At 48.0% G+C, this 20480-nt stretch overlaps 1 long non-coding RNA gene across 3 annotated transcripts; it reads right to left on the reverse strand.

Annotated features, from left to right (window-relative positions):
* Positions 1-3077: 3077 nt before the first annotated feature.
* Positions 3078-20220, reverse strand: LOC116153139 (uncharacterized). 3 transcript variants are annotated; one of them, XR_010380738.1, is made up of 4 exons: positions 20084-20220; positions 12061-12162; positions 5340-5443; positions 3078-3371 (listed from the first exon to the last, which is right to left on the reverse strand). It is a non-coding gene; the product is annotated as an uncharacterized LOC116153139 (long non-coding RNA). The 3 variants fall into 3 exon arrangements; XR_010380739.1 differs by lacking the exon at positions 12061-12162 and adding an exon at positions 6984-8519 and having other exon boundaries at positions 20084-20200; XR_010380737.1 differs by lacking the exon at positions 12061-12162 and having other exon boundaries at positions 5340-8519; positions 20084-20200.
* Positions 20221-20480: the final 260 nt, after the last annotated feature.

A 20480-nucleotide genomic window follows, 5' to 3' on the forward strand; every position in this document is an offset into this window, starting at 1 on the left:
ATTGTGAGCTTCCCTCATTTGCCCCGAGCCCACGTGTGTCATTTTCTGCCTTTCTATCCCCTCTCTTTCCCTCCGATTATAACGTCCCTTGGAGATGGGAGTATCTGGGCAGCCCAGCTCACTGGAAGATTCCAGAGCTGGGACGCCTGGTGCCCCTCACAGGTCATCGCGGGCCCTCAGGAGGTCTGCGCCTAGGGGACTGGGTGTTTTTTTCTTTGAAAAAACATAATCTGTTTGGTTTTGTTCCTCCTGGGTCTTAACTTGATTCAAGAGCATTTTCAGTGAGCAAAACCAGAATCTTTACAGATTATGCCCGTGACAAATGTCACTAGTTTTCCGTCACGGTCCTTATGACTTTAAATTATGTTCAGCACCTGTGCCTTCCATGACTGGTTGCACTGATGACTGGGCACTCGTTTTGCTAACTTTCATTAACTGTCATTGTTGCTGTGGCTTAAATTCAAACCATCCTTGACAGTTTGGGGCGGAAGGGACTTCCTTTTCCCTTTGCCAAGTCTGCTCTCAGCATCCCCTTGGCTTCCCTCCAAGGGCAGCCTCTTTCCTCCCCCAGGCCAGCTCTGCCCCCTGCTCTCCATGAACACACGGAAGAGCCAGCGGTTTAGGGCTGAGCAGCAAGGACTGGCGGCCCTGACTGCCCGGAGACGGTTGAAGAGGCTGAACTGAATCGGTTTCCTCTTTTGCTGAGGGAGGGGTCACTGTGGGGAGGACAAGAGCTGAGACTGTAGCAGGGGTAGTGGGGAGCCAGAGGGATCCTAGAGGGAGGTCAGGACTGTTTGCTGGGAACTGCTGACACCACAGCAGACTGGGATGCCCGGGACCCCAGGGATGCAGCGGTGCCCCCAACCCTGTCTTAGCAACACAGGGTCCAGCCCAGGCTGGGGTTTAGGGGTGCCTTTCAGCTGCTCTTCCATCTCCCTGTCATCCCCAAACTCTGCAACCACGCTGTCGGGTTTGCTTATCTTTCCTTCAGCCTGCTCTTTCCCTGGTCCTGACTCACTCCTTTTTTGTCTCTTCTCCCTCTTGTGCCTCCTTCACTTCTGGTCACTCAAAAACCTGTCACCAGAGAGCCATCTTCCTGCTGAACTTTTTCTGGAAGCAGCTGTATCGATTGATCAAAACATTTGTGTGGCTCTTTTGAAAAAGCAGGCATGTTTACAGCTTAAACATAGCCCAGGGTCTGGACACAGAACAACTTCTCTAGAAGTAGACTGCGAGCGCCTGCATGAATTAGTTCCTGTGAGCAGCTGAGCCCTGTGGCCGATAATGTTACTGGGATTCCATTGCTTGGGGGGCTGGCTTCACAATTTGTGCCTTGTGCTTCACTGCAGGTTTCCCCAGCCCAGAATACAAATGAGGTCACCTTGGCATTAATGCCCAGACTAGAATGGCCCCCTCTGGCACTTCTGAAATGGATCCAAACTTCTCTGAATATTTCCCTCAAATATTCCCAAATAAGCCTAGAGCTGCTAGTGCATGAATGAGTGGTCCCACAGCTGCCTGCTTCCTTCAGTGGCGGAACAGACCATCCCCTCTGTGCCAGATAGTGATGGCTCCCCAAAAGGGGGATATGGAATTGACTTGCCCCACAGAAGAATCGCCTGGGCCCCAGGTGTAACAGCTCCTTCCAGCTCACGCTTGGGCAGGCCCCTTCCACCAGGTACAAATGGTCCCCGGGTCCCCGGGTCAAGATGGTGGCCCTTATCAACCACCCAGAGGGCTCAGAGCCAGCTTTCACACCATATCTTCAATCCATTCCACTGAGGCCAGTTCAGCCCCTCAAGCTTTGTTCAATATTTCTGAGCCTGAAGCAGAGGGGAGTGGGGCCTCAGGCCCCCTTCTCCCGGGAGTGATTCCACCCTTATAAAGATAATTGGGGCAACCCTGCAGCGCCTGCGCACCAAGAGCATACATTAGCGGGAGACAAGATGCCCAGCTCCATAAGGCAATAAGGCGTTCACCCTGAGCTCGGTCAGATGCTTTGTTACTTGAGAGGATAGATGGAGTCTTCAGAGCTGTTTCTCCCTGCAGCCAGCATCCACCCACCCACCCAAGGGCAGAAGGGTTCTGACCCCAAAGGTCATGGACACATTGGGACATTGATGTGGGGTAGTTCACATGCTTGTCTGACCCCAGAGTGGCTTCCACGCCTCCCTTTTTATACAACTAAATTATTTTTCATAAAATTATGAAATGGACCAAGCAATAATAATGGCCAGAAAAGAAACATAACCAGTGAACATTTTCTCCTATCGAATTTCATAGACAGAATTGTATCAGTAAAAAAAAAATACATAAAAATAAAATGAATGTTCTGGTACAAAAAAATGGAAGTAAGTATGCCTTTTTTTTTCAACTGTTTTAAAATCTATGTAACAGGAGGAGGGTAGAGCTCAGTAGTAGAATGCCTGCTTAACATGCACAAGGTCCTGGGTTTAATCCCCAGTGCCTCCATTTAAAAATAATAATAATAATTTTAAAATAAATAAATAAACCTAATTACTTCCCCCAAAACAAAAATAAACCAAAAAAAAGGAAGAAAAAAAAACCCTAAGTTAAAAAATTACTAAAATATATATGTTTAAACTTTCAGTTCTGTAAAAAAAAAAAAAATTAATAAACAGAAACGTCAGTGAAACAGAGGAGACCAGAAGGGGGCGCTCTCACACCCTGTACCACCAGCAGAACCCAACAGGAAGAAGAAAAACTCCTTTCCTGGCAAGGGCTCAGCCAATGAAAAGCCAGGGTCTCTGTTTACCCCCGCCTCCTGCTTCCTATTCCCTCTATAAAAGCGGGCTACCTCCCTTGCCATATGAGGACCTGCATATGGCTCACCATGGTTGCAGACCCCAAACTGCAATTCTCTACTGAGCCTGAGTAAACGCATCTTTGCTGGAGAAATACCTGGCAGTCTGTTTGTTTCAGGTCAACAATCCTTTGGTTACAGCCTGATATAATGTTCTGTGTAAATAATTGTCCAAAAACCAATGAGTGGATTTTAATAAAATGGAAACATCTACAGAAGATACAATTTAGGCAACTACTAAATCACACTGGCTTTGTAAATTGTATTTTCTTGATTTACTCTTTAGTTTTGAAACAATTAACAATGATAAAAGGATACATTTAGTTTTCAAATTGCGGTCAGTAGGCGATGGTGTGAACTAAAACCAGCACAAGGGAGTGAAGGAGCTGGAGTCTGCGTCTCCATCTCTACCTCGCTCTGCTGCCACAATTTGCTTCACATTTCCTGGTAAAGACAGGACGTATAGCCCCAGAGTTGGAGACCCAAACAGCACAGAGTGAGCTTGTGAAATCCCGTCCGCGTGGACGGAAGGTCTCTGAATTAACTCCTGTGTAGAATACAGTATTTATTAAGGTGTCAGAACTCATAAATGCGCTCACTGGAAGCTTATATAGATATCACTGAAACAGTGACTGCCACGGTTTTCTGCAATTCAGACCAAAAAAAGATTCACGTTAGGAGTACTTTTATCACTGAGATGGCTTAGAATTGCTGTCACCAGATGGTGATAAAAATCAGACTGACTTTTAGTTTCATCATTCTTTTCAATGGGCTTCACACGCCCTGTCTTATTGTCTGCTCCCAGCAGACCCTTCCATTGCCTGGGAAGGTGTCTTTTGCTCAGCCCAAGTAAACAAACAAATCAGCAAATAGAAGCGCCACCTGCAGGATGGGTCTGGTACCGGAGAAGGAGTGGCAGCAAGGAGGCCTGCTTTTTCCAAAAACTGGTCTGGAAAACCCTTCCTGAACCTTCCAGGTATACGCAGCCGCCCTGCTCTGCTGCTCCCTCCCCAGGATCCCCAGGCCCGGCAGCCGCACCTACTGCAAGTCCAGCTCTGTTCACGCCTCGACGAAGTCTCTCCAGCTCCCTGAAATCCTAAATGAAAAATTACCCTCATAACTAGTAATCATTAGTTGCATATTGAGTTTCTTTGGGACTAAAGCTAAAGGTACACTGTAATAAATCGTTCTAATTTGGGAGACAGGGAAATAAACAGAACTTTTTTTTTTTTAGCAAATCAAAGTTATTCTTCTTCAAAATTGGCGCTAAAGCCCTGTGGTAAACAGATTAAAGCTTCCCAATGAGGCCTGTCAAATCCCCAGAGCCTGTGAACGTTTAGAGGGTGCGCTGGGTTCAGGGGGCCAGCAGGCAGTGTCAGGGCAAAGACCCGTTTGCACTGGGTGGGGATGGAGTGCCCAGCCTGGCCACAAACACAGCTGGACGCCCAGGGCCCCAGGCATGGATGGGTAGGCAGGTCCTCAGCGGGGCTGGGTCCTCTCGACCTCGGAGCACACGAGCGAGCTGGACCGAAGGCCTCGCATTGCAGCCACTGTGCCTTTACTGAGGCTGTGACCAGCTTCAAGCACGTGGAATGTTCTCATTAGTTTGGAGTCTGGATAAGGCACCAGGGGTGGACCGGAGAGGAAACTTGACCTACCTTAGGTGTGAGTTCAGGGTCTGTTCGGAGGCGCTTTGCTTTTCAGGGGTCACGTTTCATAATAACATCTGGGCTGGCGTCAGTATCCCAGGGCTGCCCAAACACGTTACCACAAACTTAGAGGCTTTAAACGACTCAGATGTGTTATCGCTCTAGAGGTTAGAAGTCTGACATGGGCCTCACTGAGCTAAAGTCAAGACGTCAGCAGAGCTGCGTTCCTTCTGGAAGCTGTAGAAGAGAAGCCGCTCCTTGCCTGTTCCGGCTCCGACAGCCTGCCTGCTCTCAGTGGCTTGCAGCCCCTCCTCCGTCACCAAAGCGCCTCTGCCATCCCGTCGCTGACTCTGACTCAGACCCCTGCCCTCCTCTTGTAAAAGCCCTTGTCCTTGCACTGGCCCTACCAGAGAATCTAGAAAAATCTCCTTCTCTCAAGACCCTTAAGATCAGAGATTGGGTTTCAGAGATTAAAACGTGGACACTGGGGAGAAGCAGAGAGGTCATTATTCTGCCAGTTGCACGGCCCTCTTGCCATTTTCAAAAAGTAACTTTAAAAATGAGCTCTGGTTTGTTCATTTCTTTGTCTCCTAAAGTAAAACAGTTTGTTCCCATTTATGTTTAGCTTACATCCCAAAGGGATTCAATAGGCAACAAATAATTACTAGTTATTAAGCTAATTTATCATTTGGGACTTGACTGTACCTAAGCACTGAACTACAAGAGGGCGAGGAATTCGTCTGTTGTTTTGATTTAGTCTGTGTACAGGTCTTTTAAAAAGCTGTGTGGCAGTTTGCAAACTTAAAATAGAATGAATAAAATCAAAGCCAAAATAAGACTCAATTCGAGAGACAAGCAGATTTTACCGGACACCTTCAGAGAGTGACAGTGGACACAGCTTCAAGGTTGTTGGTTGTCTGTTGCAGTTTGGGTTAAAGGATGAGCCCATTGTATTTCCTTGGGCTGTGGCCTGACAAACCAAAGTACACACGTGTATTAGGAAAAGAAACCTCTCTATGTCCAGGTGCCAAGACCCAGGCTCCCTCCTGGGTGTCCTCCGCCTCTATGCTGGGGTTACCTTCTCAAAACCTCTCTGTAGACAGTCCCACCATATCTGGTCCCATCTTCCTCCCAGCCGTCCCCAGCACTCCCCTGTCTCCTCTCCTGAAAACTCACCCTGGGGCTGTTCAGGCTTCCCCCTCCATGCCGTCTCCCTCTGCCACCTGGAGCCCTTGCCCAGAGTGATGAACAAACACTTTCCAGGGTCTCCTGCCTCCTCACCTGGATGGACCCTCCCCGGGGTCTCCCTCTGCTCTGTTCTGTCGGTGGAGATGCTCTGTTCTTCCAAAGCCCACCGAGAGGGGACTAGAGTGGTGAGTGGGAGACGGGCACCCTCTTGGCTACAAGCAGATTCCAGGCTCCTCCCTGTGAGGCCTCGCCTCCGTGTCATCCAGCCCCGATTCTCACCGCCCCTCTACTGCAGGGACCCAGCTCCACAGCCTCCCTGTCCCTCGCAGGCTCACATGTCTCGTGCCCCATGTTGATGCTTCAACCCCTGAGTGCGTGTCAGGAACTCACACCAGCACAGTGATCTGTGGTCTCCGGCCCTGGTGAGCACTCAGGGACTCTCAGCGGTCACACACTGGTGTCCGCCCCTCTCCCTGCATTGTCATGCTGTTTCAAACCTTTATGTCCCTCCCCAGACACCACACTCCTTGCCTGCTTCCCATTTCTCTCGGAAGTTTCTGCCGCCAAAGTCACAGAGAAAACCAGACAGTGAGTGTCACCTCCCCGCACCCCACCTGGCAGACTTGAGCTCTTTTGCACACATTGTATTGAAAATGAGCAGGACCCTGTGGGGCCCTCCCAGGTACAAAAGCCCTTCCTTCTCCCCATTTCTTGCTTGTAGGAAAAAGGTTTCAGCCTCCTAGACCTTCCCTGGGTTCCAAAGGGCAGATTCAAACAGTCCCTAACTAGGGCAGGGAGGGGGTGCAGACAAAGGAAAGGCAATCAAGGAACAGTCGTGCGGGGACGAGCAGGGTCCTGGTCCCTCCCAAAGGGGTGTACAGAGCCACCTGATACAGGTCTCTGAGTTCTTTGATGGGAACTAAGACCCACCCAGGTGGAGGGTGGAAACTTCAGGCTGAGCACAAGCACGCGGACCCCAGACCGCTAGGAACCTGAAGGCTGACCTCACCAGCAGCCGGTCAGAGGAAGGTCACACACCCCAGACCTCCCCCCAGATTTTGCCTGTAAAAACTGTTGCCCAGAAACCACCAGACAGTTGAAGTGTTTTAAGCACCAGCTACCCCGGACTCTGCGCTTTCCTTCACCACAAGCCGGGGTCAGCAGCTTGGATTTACCGCATCTGGGCGAGGGGACCCGAGTTTGGTTTGGTAACTAACATGACACCGCAAATACTTCTTCCTCACCAGGCTTCCCCCCAGGCCCGCGGGTGCCTGGCGGGCAGGGGGAGCACGCACACACCGTAGTTTTTAAATCTGCTTTACCCTCTGTTCCTAGTGTCCGGTGCAGGACTGGACGCGTGCTTGTTAACAGGTCTCAGCCGGAAGTCATTTCTCAGATATCACCTTTCTTAGAAGGAGGTAATGAGAAATAAGCCACTTTGTATTGCCCGTGCTCCCTTCACAAACATTTCTAGAGCACCTAATGCGTGTCAGGCCGCGCATCTAGTCCTGGGGACGCTGAAATGGTTAGGACACGTCAAATGAAATAAAGGTGTCAACCAAATGCAACGTCGCCATAATCTCTCATGGAAACGTGTTTCCCGGGTTGATGGCTGGACTTAAGGGGACTTGACGTCGTTCAGAATGAATTCAGAGAAGAGCCACTCTTGAATTTCTTCAGTGAAGCATTGTCCTTCCGAGCCTCGTGGGCCCACCAGGCAGACGGGAATCATCAAAGGGGCCTCGCTGGTCCCCTCAATGCCCAGTGGATGGATGGCAGCTGGGCCCATCGGTCACAGCTTAGAGAGAGTGAGACACAGAAGGGGACACCTGTGGTGGGACAGTTCCCCGTCACAGTACAGGGAGCTCCTCTTATCAAAGTGAGATCTACTGGAGAGCCCCTGAAGTGGACATGGAGGTGTGTCTCAGGGGCCTTCTGCACCTTTCAGAAGGCTCGGCCTTCTTACCCTGAACAATTAGGAATCACCCAGGCACAGCTCAGAGTGCAAAGAGGGGCCGGGGACCCGAGAACGGCCAGTGCCCCAGGGGCATTGAGAGGTCGCCACACCTGGGAATCACTCTTGCCAGCAGAAAGTCAGAGAAGATAATTAGCTCTAGGACCTGGAGGAACTAGGGGCAAGAGTCCAGGCCACCTCTTATGGTTAATTTTTTCCACTTAGTTGTTATATGATCAGAGTCTCACACGCACCCACAGTCTGAAAGGACCGACCATTCACTCTACAGGAGACAGCGAGGTTCCCTGTCCCTGCTCGCCACCCCCATTTCCTGTTTCCCAGGGCAGCCTCCTTCGTCAGTGCCCGCTGATTATTTCAGTCCCCACCTCCACATCTGAGATCACTGTCTGCTCCGGGCCTCCCGCCCCGGGGTTGACAGCACCTCTCTTCCACGGTGGTTGAGGACTTGGATCCATTCCACGTCTTCGACGCCACGGCACACACGTGCGGGGTCCTGCCCTCCACCTTCCCAGCTGGGTGACACAGTAACTGTAGTGAGACCAGTGGCTGGGTCTGCATCAATGTGAGTCTGTGCACGCAGCTCCCATCCCTGCCGCGCAGTCCAGCCAGCGGTGGCGGGCTCCCAGAGGGCACACTTTCTACAGCCCTGGTGTTGGGTCTACACTGAGCGTCAAGCAATCCAGTTCAGAGAGTGCAAAGGTAGCAGGTGAAGCCATCATGCCTGCTGTCTGCCCGACTTCACTGTCACATTCACGGAACTATGATTCCAAGTGTGCCGAGCTGTTCTTTCACATCGTGGACTTGAGAGAAGCAGGAGGCTGTAAATTCCCCAGCTGGCTTGAAGGAGCCCCCAGCCGCTTGCCTCAGTGTTTCCTGTGTTCACCTAAGCAGGTCAATAGAGAAGTAATAGAGAAACCTATAGGAAAGACATTTCATAATTTTCATTTAAAAAGCTATAGGGAGTTTTTAAAAACCAGCTTTATGGGCATCTCATTTATATAACATAAAGCACCAACTGTAAGCGCACAGTGCAGTGAGTCTTGTGACGGCTGTGTATGGTCGTGTAACCACAGCTGCATTCGTGACATAGAGCATTTCCGTCCCCGGAAAGCCCCTTGGCGGCCGCCCTCTCCCCGCGTCTCCCAGCCTCCACCCCCGGGCAGCCCCTGACCTGCTTTATGTCACTGAAGTTTTGCCTTTTCTAGATAAACTGAATCATACAATTATTCAGTCCGGCTTCTTTTACTTAGTATAACATTTCCCCGTGTCCAAAGTGCGTTCCTTTTTACCTCCGGGTGGCCTTCCCCTGGAGGCATAAACCGCAGTCTGTTTTTCCACTCACCAGTCAATAGACACTTGAGCTTTTCTGCAGTTTCTAGCGCTGATGAATAAAGCTGCTACAAACACTTGAATAAAATTCACTCTGTGTTCATACGCTTTCATTCCTCCTGGATAAATATTTGGAGGCAGAATTGCTGGGTCGTATGTCAAGTGTCTGTGAAACTTTCTAAGGAGCTACAGGACTGCAAAACTTGCATGGAGGACACACGGAGCTATTCACATTAAAATTCCTTTTTCAATTTATTTTTTTGAAGTACCATCGGTTACCACGTGTCAGCTTCTGGTGTGCAGCACCATGTCCCAGTCGTGCACATACATACATGTATTCATTTTCATGTTTTTGAAGGTTATTACAAGATTTTGAACATAGTTCCTTGTGCTATATAGAAGAAACTTTGAGCTATTCACATTTAAATTGATTAAAATAAAATGTGAAAGTCGGGTCCTCGGTTGCGGAAGCCACATCACAGGCGCTCAGTAGCCAGATGTGACTTGTGGCTACCGTGCAGGCTAACCTGGCATGGAACTTCTCTGTCATCCCAGAAAGTCCTACTGGACAGCACTGCTATAGAATTGATAACCTTGTGTTTCAGGATAGAAACTTTCCATTGGTTTGGATGAAAGGCGTTTTTTTTAAAGCCATGAGTTACCTGTCTTACTGTTGTTTATGTAAACACTAACATCCTTGCCAACTCTAGTTAAGAGAGGAACCCTCCCATCCCGTATTCACTTTGTAGAACTGATGTTCGGAGCCGCCCAAGGACTAGACTGTCAGACAGCCTGGAGTCGTTATTGTTCATGTGGGAGCAGCTGGCTGTCCGTGTGGAGAAGCCGCCCACGGGCACCCACTGCCCTCCCAGCCTCGGCAAAGCCCTTGGAACTGCAGGGGACCTCTGCTCATAGCTGGGAAACGCCAGGGGCCCCAGGACAGGTAACGTAATAAGCTGGTGGAATCACAGTCTCAGAAATAAGTCTATACATTGCTTCTCGGATGCTGTCTTCACTCATCACCTTTTGAAAAAAGAGCACGAAGCCCAGCTGACAAAGAGTGGGGCGCCGGCCGGCCTTGAAACTCTAAGCGTCAAGTTCCAGCAGCCTTAAAGATCCTTGGATTTCACGAATTGAAGTTTTTTCTGACCGTAGCCCAAATGGTTTAGTTTCACCTTGGCTGTTCCCTATGAGGTGCCGATTTCCTGGCAGCTGGGACTAATGGTGAGGAATCCGGCCCTGGGACAATCAGGGGCATTGAGCGTGGGCATGGCTCCGTTCCCCATGGGTGGTCTTTCTCAGGGACGGGAAGGCACATCACATAAGAAGGGGCTTTTGTTACCTCTGGGGCAATGTTGCCTTTTGTGAAAGAGAGTATTTTAACCACAGACTTACACAAGGCTGGCAAAACAACAGGCCCTCTTGCGGTTTTAGCCATTAATCTTCTTTTATGTAGGGGGACAAAAATCAGATGCTTCAGTGACGTCATCATTTGGCTCAGAAGAGAGCCAGTGGAACCAAAGGACACCGTTGTTTCCCCGACCCAGCGGTTGACAAGGAAGCTGCACTGCTTTTTCTTCTGCCGAGAGAAGAGGGCACGTCTGCAGCGGACTGCCCACAAACATGGCCGGACTCTTCACGCAGAAAGAATTTGCCGGAATGGCTTTGTGCAAGAGAGTCAACATTTCCAAAGAGGCTCCCCCATCTGTCATCTGCTTTCTTTGCATTCTGAAATTTAAAAAAGCTCTCTTCCTTTTTTTCAATGGTAAGTCTGGTGCAATGGGTCTCCCCCACCCCCTTCACTCCATTGATCCTCTTTCTCTTCGCCTTTGGTAGAAAAAGTCATTTAGGGCAATAAAACAATAAAGTTCTCTTATGAGGGGCGAGAGGCTACCATACAGGCTAACCCGGCATGGAACTTCTCTGTCATCCCAGAAAGTCCTACTGGACAGCACTGCTATAGAATTGATAACCTTGTGTTTCAGGATAGAAACTTTCCATTGGTTTGGATGAAAGGCGTTTTCCCCTTCACTAGTGAAGGGAAGACGCTCTAAAGGAAGAAACAGAAGGGCGTGATGAGCTCGTCCTTGGCAGGGACCAGGGGGCTCACTCTGGGAAACTGGAACCTCTGTAGCCTGTGAGAGGCTCCCTGCTGGGCAGGAGAAGACAGACGGGACAGACCAGACAGAGAGGGGGCCCCGGGCACCCATCACGACTGAACTCCTTTCACCAAAAACTACCTGATGGCAAAATGCAGTTCCCAAAAGGCCCGGTGGTGTAAGCATGTGTGCTCAGCTCTGCGTGCTTCTGCACAGAGTGTGGGCCACCCCAGCTGGGCTACATAATAGACTTTCAGTGGATCCAGTGCCAAAATGGCCCCAGTTTTCTACTCCTTCCCACGCTCGCGCCCTTCCGCGATGTGACTTGGCACTCTTTACGTCGACAGTCGGAGTCTGTTTTCCGCTTCCCATGAATGCAGACTGGTCTATGACTTGCTTGAGCCAATAAATGTGGTGGAAGCATCTGAACCTTGGCTTCAAGAGACTTTGTGCTCCTCTGCTCTCTTACTTGAGCCCTGCCTCCACCGGGAAAACAAGCCCAGGCTCTAGCCAGCTGGAGGATGACAGACCACGTGGAGCAGGGCTGCATCTTCTTAGCCAAGACCATCCTGGACCACCTTGCCTCCCGCCAGCTCACAGATGTACGCACAAGCCCAGCTGAGCCTGGGCAGGCAAACTACAAGTTTGCAGGAAGTAATATGATCGGTTTTTTTAAGCCACTAAGTTTTGGGGTGGTTTTGGGGTGGTTTTTTACAAAGCAATGATGTAGCTGGTAACTCTTTAAAACCCAAGAGTCACTGAGGGCAAAGAGATGACAGATGGCATTAAAATCATAATAAAACCCAAACAACAAGCAGCACAGGGTTGTGCATGAGCTGCAGGTTCAAAGGAGAGCCCTGCAGCGTGCTCTTCTCCCAGCTGGCAGGGACCTCAAGGCAACCCTATCCAGCTTCCTCTGGAGAGCCTTCTCTACATCCCGCAGCTCAGTCAGTTCCCAACTCAAAGGCCAGCACAGCACTCACGGCCCAGCCCCACCTGGAAGTGAGGCATCTCCTGGTTCCCAATGCCGTGTGGCCAGTCCTCTGCAAACCGGATCATCTGCACCGGATGGATTAGAGTGCACCGTAAGAACAGTACCTATTTATAGAAGCAGATGCAAATTATTGAAAGCTACCACTTAGAGAGGAGAGCTGCTTACAGTTTGGCGACCACCCTTTAAACTCGGTCTTGCAGAAACATACGCATACTGCTTTCATAAACGGGCTTCTACAATTCAAATTTACGCTTATTGCTTTTCTGAAAATGCTCGTTGTGGACAATTCAAACAACAGGGAGTGACTAAAGTCAAATAGGAAAGTCCTCCCTTCCCCTGTAGCTGCAGACGACAGGCTGGCGCATTTCTTCCAGAACATCGTGCTCTTTGTAAGCTTGCTTTATGGTCTGTGCTCTAAAACACAAATTTGTTTTCCGGCTACATCCATTTCATGATCCAATTCTTCCCCTGAGGCTCCTGTTTAAATATTATTACCTTTTGCTGTTTTATTGTTTTTAATTCCCCAGAACTGTCTGCGACCGTCTAATTGATCATTTTCATAGCAGCCTGTTCTTGTTTCTTGAATGTAGTGTTGGTTCTCAGAGGGTATTAATTAGGCTTTTAAAGGACTTTTTTCTCTTTCTTGTCTTAACCATGTTTCTTTTTTTTAATCTTTTTTTTTTATTGAAGTGCAGTTGATTTACAATGTTAGTTTCATGTGTATAGTAATTCAGTTATACATATACATACGTTTATATTGTTTCAGATTCTTTTCCATTACAGCTTCATTACAAGAAATTGAAAAAAGTTCCCTGTGCTATACAGTAGGTACTTGTTGTTTATTTATTTTATATATAATAATGTGTATCTATTAATCCCAAACTCCTAATTTATCCCTCCTCCACCTTTCTCTGCTGGTAACCACAGTCTTTTTCTATGTCTGTGAGTCTATTTCTGGTTTGTAAATAAATTTTGTGGGTTTTTTTTAGATTTCACATATAAGTGACATCGTATGATATTTGTCTTTCTCTGTCTGACTTATTTCACTTAATGTAATCCATGTTGCTGCAAATGGCATAATTTCATTCTTTTTAATGACTGAGTAATATTCCATTGTACCTTGTTTCTTACAAGTCATTCGCAATGCTTGCCACTTACAGACACTTGATTTTCCTCCAAAGTCTTATAACTCCTGTATGTGGTTTCATAGCTATCAGTGAAGATCTAGATTTATCAGTATCAACAGCTGTTGTGAGCACCCCTTGTAAATGAGAAGTCACTGTTTCAATTCTCCTGTCATAAATGTTCCTGAAAGGCAGAGCCTGGCTGCAGGGTTTGGCAGTGGCTTGCCTGTGGCTGCAAGGAGGTGAATATTGGCCAGTACGGAGAGGGGTCTTTCTGTCATTTACGTGGATGGGGTATTGGTTAGTGGACTGCGGATTCTCTTCGGTGCAGGAAGAGAGATGGCAGTTAGCCTGGGAGCAGGGTGTGTGAGTGTGTGTCAGAGTCACTTGAAAGATGCGCTGAAACACAGCTTGCCCAGTCTCTCCGGCTACATCTCTGATTTGGAGGATTTGGGGGCGGTGTCTGGGAGTGTGCCTCTCTGACACGTTCTCAGGGGCTGCTGTGCTCCTGGGACAAGGATGCCCTTGAAGAAACATGAAATTAGGGGCTCTCACTGCTGTGTGGAGACTCCTCGCTTTTTACCCCTCCATGCTGATGTGGTGGCTGGGAGCTCCCTGGGCCAGGACCTCGATGCTCTCACGAGGACAGAGACTTACAGCAGGGGCCTGGGCCCTTCTGGAACCTAGCAGCTGACTCCCAGCCCCAGCCTGCTCTGTGAGTTCGGGAAGTTTCTGAAAAATTAATTCATTTACTTTTTTTGTACCCCCAATGGGCTGTGAGCTGTTTCAGTTCTGACTAAGCTTTTATCACTTCCATCCTATCTACTGTATCTCATTCATAGATTTTAAAGAATTTCTCATCTCTTTTCCAGCATTACTCTGAGTTCCTCCTCCTCCTCCTTCTTCTTAAGATTTATTATGTAATTTCTCAACATACATCGATGTAGAGAAAATAACATAATAAACCTCTGTATACTCACCACTACATTTTAAATGCTTCTGTTATTTAAATATTTATTCTGTCATTTAAATGAGATTTGGGGGAGGAAGATGGATAAACCAAGGGTTCAATCCACCATCTAGATCTGGTGCTCTCCCTTGTAATCAGAAATGAAATGCCATCCACATTTGTTTATGAGTTTCCATTCTCATCACCTATCCAGTTCTTCTTAGCTATATCATATTTTCTAGAACGATCTGCCCATGAATTCATCCACAAATAAGCCAAACTTAGAATAACAATAGGGAACCAAAGGATATAATGCAACTTCCTTGGCAATACGCACAGAACTTTAAATCTTGAAGACTGAAGTGAAACCAATAATGGATATTAATTCCAGACTCATGGGAGGACGGGATTTTGTTCAATTGTAGGTGAAACTTTGACTTGCATTGAGTTCATGCCTCCAGTCCTTAGATTCTTGCTACTTTTTTTGTATCTGCATATTCTTTCTTCTGTCCCAAGATGACAAGCCTGGGCGATGTTTGGATAAGTTCCTAGATGTAAGTGGCTTGCATAGGTAGAGGTCAACTATGGTGATTTTCTTGATTAATATTCTTCTTAAAATGACAATCTTTAGGTCCATCCATGTTGCAGCAAATGGCATTATTTTATTCTTTTTTAAGGCTGTGTAGTATTCCATTATATTTATATTTATATATATATATATATATATATACACACACACACACACACACACACACGTATATGTACATATATAAATATACCACAACTTCTTTATCCAGTCATCTGTTCATGGACATTTTGGTTGTTTCCATGTCTTGGCTACTGTAAATAGTGCTGCTGTGAACATTGGGGTGCATGTATCTTTTCAAATTAGAGTTTTCATCTTTTCCAGATATATACCCAGGAGGGGATTGCTGGATCACATGGTAAGTCTATTTTTAGTTTTTTAAGGACTCTCCATGCTGTTTTCCATAGTCGCTGCACCAAAGTACATTCCCACCAACAGTGTGTGTTGGGGCGGTTCCCTTTTCTCCACAGCCTCTCCAGCATTTATCAGTTGTGGACTTTTGAATGATGGCCATTCTGACTGGTGTGAGGTGATATCTCACTGTAGTTTTGATTTGCATTTCTCTGATAATTAGCGATATTGAGCATTTTTTCTATAGATAATTTCTAAGTCAGAAAATCATATCCTGGAAGATCTTGAGTCTCTGAACAGGCCCAAACCAGGCAGGACTGTGAGACAGTGATTCCTCTTGAGTTCTCTCCAGTTTCCATTCCCACCCCCGCAGCTCACACTCCTTCTTCAGTCTGATTGCAGTTGTTTTGGTTTGAAGCCACTGAGAGTGGAACTAAAGCCAAATGGACTTCCCAGAACCAGAACCCGGGTTAAAGAGGCGGCAAGTTCGCTGGTCATGAGGTCCTCACTCCCGAGCCTTCTCTCCCCTGGGCTGACAGCTGCCCATGCTATCAAGAGGGCCATCTTGGGGGGGTCGGCCGAATGTGGCCCCCAGGACACGCATGCTCTATTACCTGGAGCCTGGGAACGCACTCGCTTGCCAGGCAAAGGGGACTTAGCGGGCGTCGTCAAGGTTAAAAGAGGAGATGGGTTCATCCAGGTGGGCCCAGTGCCATTGCAGGACCCCCAGAAAGGGAGGAGGGAGGCACGGGGTGGGTCACAGGGGTGTGACCCTGGAAGGAGGGGCAGGAGAGATTGGAAGGGTGAGAAGCATTCAATCTGCTGTCGCTGGCTTTGGAGGTGGAGGAAGGGGCTGGGAACCAGGGCATGTTGGGGTGGGGGTCTCTAAGAACTGGGAATGGCCCTCAGTGTGTAGCCAGCAAGGAAGCAGGGATCTCGGCCCCACGACCGCAAGGATCTGGACCTGCCACAGCCCAACAGAGCCTGAAGCAGACTCTCCGCAGGGCCTGCAGAAAGGCCCGCAGCATGCACACACCTCGAGGTGGGGGTCAGACCCGTGGAACCTGCCGCACTTCCAACCCATGGGAGCTGTGGGCTAATAAGCAAGTGTTGTTTTAAGTCTCTGAATTTCTGGTGACTTGGAAATGAATACACCCCAGATCTGGAGGGGATTTTCAGGAGAAAACACACCAGCACGTCCGTTCCAGGAGTGTGCTGACATCACCAAGGCCAGCCCCACTGAGATTCCCTTCCCCGCGGGTCTCCTCAGGGCAGCTCTGTGCCCGCCCAGGGCAGCACCTGCATCCTCCGAACGCAGCAGAGCAGAGCTGCGCATTTGCTGTGGCCCAGCAGGGACGCAGAACAGCCTCCACTGCCTCGGGCGGGTTTGTCTCCACAAACTCGTAAGTTGCGCTAGTGCCTTTTCTCTTAAAAAAAAAATTAGTTGGTTTTACAGAGAAAAGCAAATCAAAACTACAGTGAGGTATCACCTCACACCAGTCAGAATGGCCATCATCAAAAAGCCCACAAATGATAAATGCTGGAGAGGGTGTGAAGAAAAGGGAACCCTCCTAAACTGCTGGCAGGAATGCAGTTTGGTGCAGCCACTATGGAGAACAGTGTGAGGTTCCTTAAAAAACTAAAAATAGACATATGACCGAGCAATCCCACTCCTGGGCATGTATCTGGAGGGAACACTAATTCAAAAAGATACATGCACCCCAATGTTCATAGCAGCACTATTTACAATAGCCAAGACATGGAAACAACCAAAATGTCCATTGACAGATGACTGGATGAAGAAGATGTGGTAAATATGTACAACAGAATACTACTCAGCCATAAAAAATGAAATCATGCCATTTGCAGCAACATTGATGGACGTAGAGATTATCAATATTAAGTGACATCAGTCAGACAAAGAAAGGCAAATATGATATCACTTATATGTGGAATCTAAAAAAAACTGATACAAATGAACTTCTTTACAAAGCAGAAACAGACTCACAGTCACAGAAGACAACTTGTGGTTACCAAAGAAGAAAGGGATGCAAGGTGGGGGATAAATTAGGAATTTAGGATTAACACGTACACACCACTATATAGAACGTAAACAACAAGGACCTACTGTACAGCACAGGGAACTATATTCAATACCTTGTAATAACCTGTAATGGAGAGGAATCTGAGAAAGAATAGATATATATGTATGCGTATAACTGAATCACTTTGTTGTGCACCTGAAACTAACACAACATTGTGAATCAACTCTACTTCAATAAAAATAAATTAATTAGAAAACTAATTAGTTTTAGACTTCCAGCGGGGAAGCAGGTATTAAGAGGGAAGAGCACTCAGCTGCGCGGGCGTTGGGTCTTCTCACGTGTCGCTCGTCTGTGGGTTTGCCTGGTATGGAGCTGCAGCTCAGACACTGGCACCTCTGCCTGCAAAATGAGGGAGAGTCCACGGGCAGAGCACAGGGTCCAGCTCCGACCCCTCCTGGGCCAGCAGGGGGCAAGGACCCACTATGAATACCTGAACACCAGACATCATTTCTCGCTCTTTAATTAGAAAAAGAAAAGCAAGTACAAGACAAAAGTAGATGAAATCGGTATGAAAGCTCCTCTCCCCGGTCTTACATCCCAAAGGTTTGCACTGTTACCAGTTTGGGATTTCCCATTCCAGGCATCTTCTGTGCACATAATCTACTCTGTCACTCCGTCTCCTACTTTCTCTTTCTCTAGTTTATTAAACCCATATAGTGACATTTCTCCAAGTTTAAAATTACAAACCTAGAATGTTCTTTCCATGATTGCTGAGCTTGTCTTTGCATGGATATCCTGGGTCCTAACCGAGGATCATTTAGGTTGTGGCTACTTCTCCCCATCACAGACGTCTTTGTGAGTGTATTTGTAATGAGGAGTGCTGGGTCCCAGATGCTAAATTTTCAGATCAAATAGCTATCACCGAGTGCCCCCAGTTTCCGCTCTTTTTAATCTTAGCATTTTAGGTGTCTCTCTTTCTGTTCTAAACTCACCTAGCAAGTCCAATAGCGTTATCACTCCAAGAGTGCCTGCAGGTTCCTCCACTTGGATTCTGTTCTGGGTTTCTGCCTCCCTGTGTTCTTTCAGAGGCAGGATTTGAGGTCAGATGCCTACCAATCTCAAAGCTCTATCCTATTTCATTCTGAAAGATTGCTTCTGCCACCGTTTCTTCCTAATCTCATGTATCTTCATTAGCAGCTAAAAACCGTCCTCAGTTCAGCACACAGGCTTGTTTCTAGACCCAGGTCTCAGTTGGAAAGCCCTGCACTGGGAGGCGGTGGGTCACCTGCCTCCTCCGAGCTGCAGCGCACGCACCACCTCTGTGGGTCCTGCTCCATCGCCCTAGGTCCCCACTGCCCGGTGGAGCATCTGCAACACAGAGCTCACTGCAGATGGAGGGCCTGGGATTCTGGGGAGAAAGGACCTGTGATGGCCACTCCCCGGGATGCCGTCATCCAGCCTCAGTCTCTGGACCCAGTAATGACTTCTCCGCTGAAGCCAGGAAGGGCAGGCATTGAGCTCACCTGGGATGCATGTGCAGTGCAAAAAGTGAGGACGCCCCGTGCAAGTTTTCTGTTTCAAAGTGTTTCCTCCAGCCAGGGGAAGGAGCATGTGGGTTTATGCTTTTTCTCTTCTGCACCTTCCCCTGCCTGGGCTGCAGGGATCACACCCTCCTGCCATGTTTTCATTCCCCTCTGAGTAGTAAGGAGTTTGAGCAGTGGTGTGCTGGAAATTGTTAACCAACCAGCTCCCTGGAGGAAAAGCAAAGCCCTGACCAGCACCTACTGATTTCCAAGGTGTAAATATTTCCACCATGGCCAGTTCAAGCTACCAACCTGACATCACCAAATTCAGAGTTGGGAAGAAATACACAGTGACCACACCGTTGTGTAAGATTTCCGCCACCATGACACAGCAGATGTAAGTAGCCTCGATAGCACCGACAGCAGTGAAATGAACAGGAAGTGATGAATACTGAGTACTTATGACCTCTTTTTCGTATAATTTATTTCTAAGTTTATCTACTTTGATCTTTAATAACAGCTATGTTTAACTCGCTCAGAGGGGGAGGGGGTAGCTCAGTGGTAGAGCACGTGCTTAGCATGCATGAGGTCCTGGGTTCGATCCCCAGTACATCCATTTTGAAAAACTTTAATAAAAAGTAAATAAATAAACAAAATTACCTAACCCTTCCCTCCCCCCAAAAACCCAACTAGCTCACAAAATTCCTGAAACTTCAGTAATTAGCTCCTGTGAGCTGGTACAAGCTGCTGATGGCTTGGTGCATCACTGACTGGCTCTGAAAGGGACGCAACGGCTGAGAATCTGGCATTTTCTTAAACGTTTATGCAAGAGTTACCCGTTCCTGCACAGTCCTTTGGCCGTATGCCTGACACCCAAATCTCAATTCTCTGCTCTTCAGGTGGAAAAAATCAGGTGGACTTCCGATTTGGGGGGGATCATTTTTGGAGTCCTCTAGAATGTTCTAGAAAGAATGATTCTAGGTAAATACTTGTTCTCAGAATCTCCAGCTGAGGTTAAGTTGGGTCTTGATTCTAACATACAGATCTGTGCATATTCCTTTCTTCCAAGACTCCGGAGTATCTGGGTAGAGAGCTATCTGTGCTTGTGTTTCACAGTGCTCTTTGTGTAAGAACACCCATCTCCCCCGTCTCCTGGGGATGCGCTGGTCTGAGCCCAGGGTAGGGACGTTGTAGCCAGAGGGAAGCTGATGGAAAGATTCCAAGTGCATTTGCAGGCTTCCTTTTCTTACAGAAACTCTCCTTTCTAACTTTCAAAAACAGAGCTAGAAGATAAGGCCTCTTTCCACTGATAAGAAATCCAAATCCAGTTTTTGGATTAGATCCAATTAACCAGCTCAAGTCTTCAAATTGATACAATGTGTAAATTCATCAACAACACAAATAGAAGTCAATAACTGTATGTGGAGCAAAGCCCCCTTGTGCCTACCTGCTGGTGGTCGGGCGTAGGCACTTCATTCCCCCAAACCTGCCTCTGTCTTTTGCTTCAGAACGTGGGGCTGGCTTGCTGGCACTTCCTTCTCCACACCCGCCGCACCCTCTTCAAGTCCCCTGCACGCCCTTCCCTTGTATGCTGTTTCTGCATCCTTTTCAACGCAGCACTCCAAGGACCAAGTGAGTCACAGGAAGGAAACAGATACATCATCCCATGATTACCAAAACACACGCACAATACACAAATACACAGGCACAAATACACAGGCACGCACACATACACACACCCGTGAACACACACAGGGGCTCGTCATCTGGCTCGTGGGGAACCTTGCAGCCACCCAGTGTTTTGCCTTCCTCCCGCCTGTTTTCACTTACTGATGTTGGCCAGT

The sequence above is a fragment of the Camelus dromedarius genome, chromosome 4, assembly GCF_036321535.1.
Source record: "Camelus dromedarius isolate mCamDro1 chromosome 4, mCamDro1.pat, whole genome shotgun sequence".
Classification (NCBI taxonomy): Eukaryota; Metazoa; Chordata; class Mammalia; order Artiodactyla; family Camelidae; genus Camelus; species Camelus dromedarius.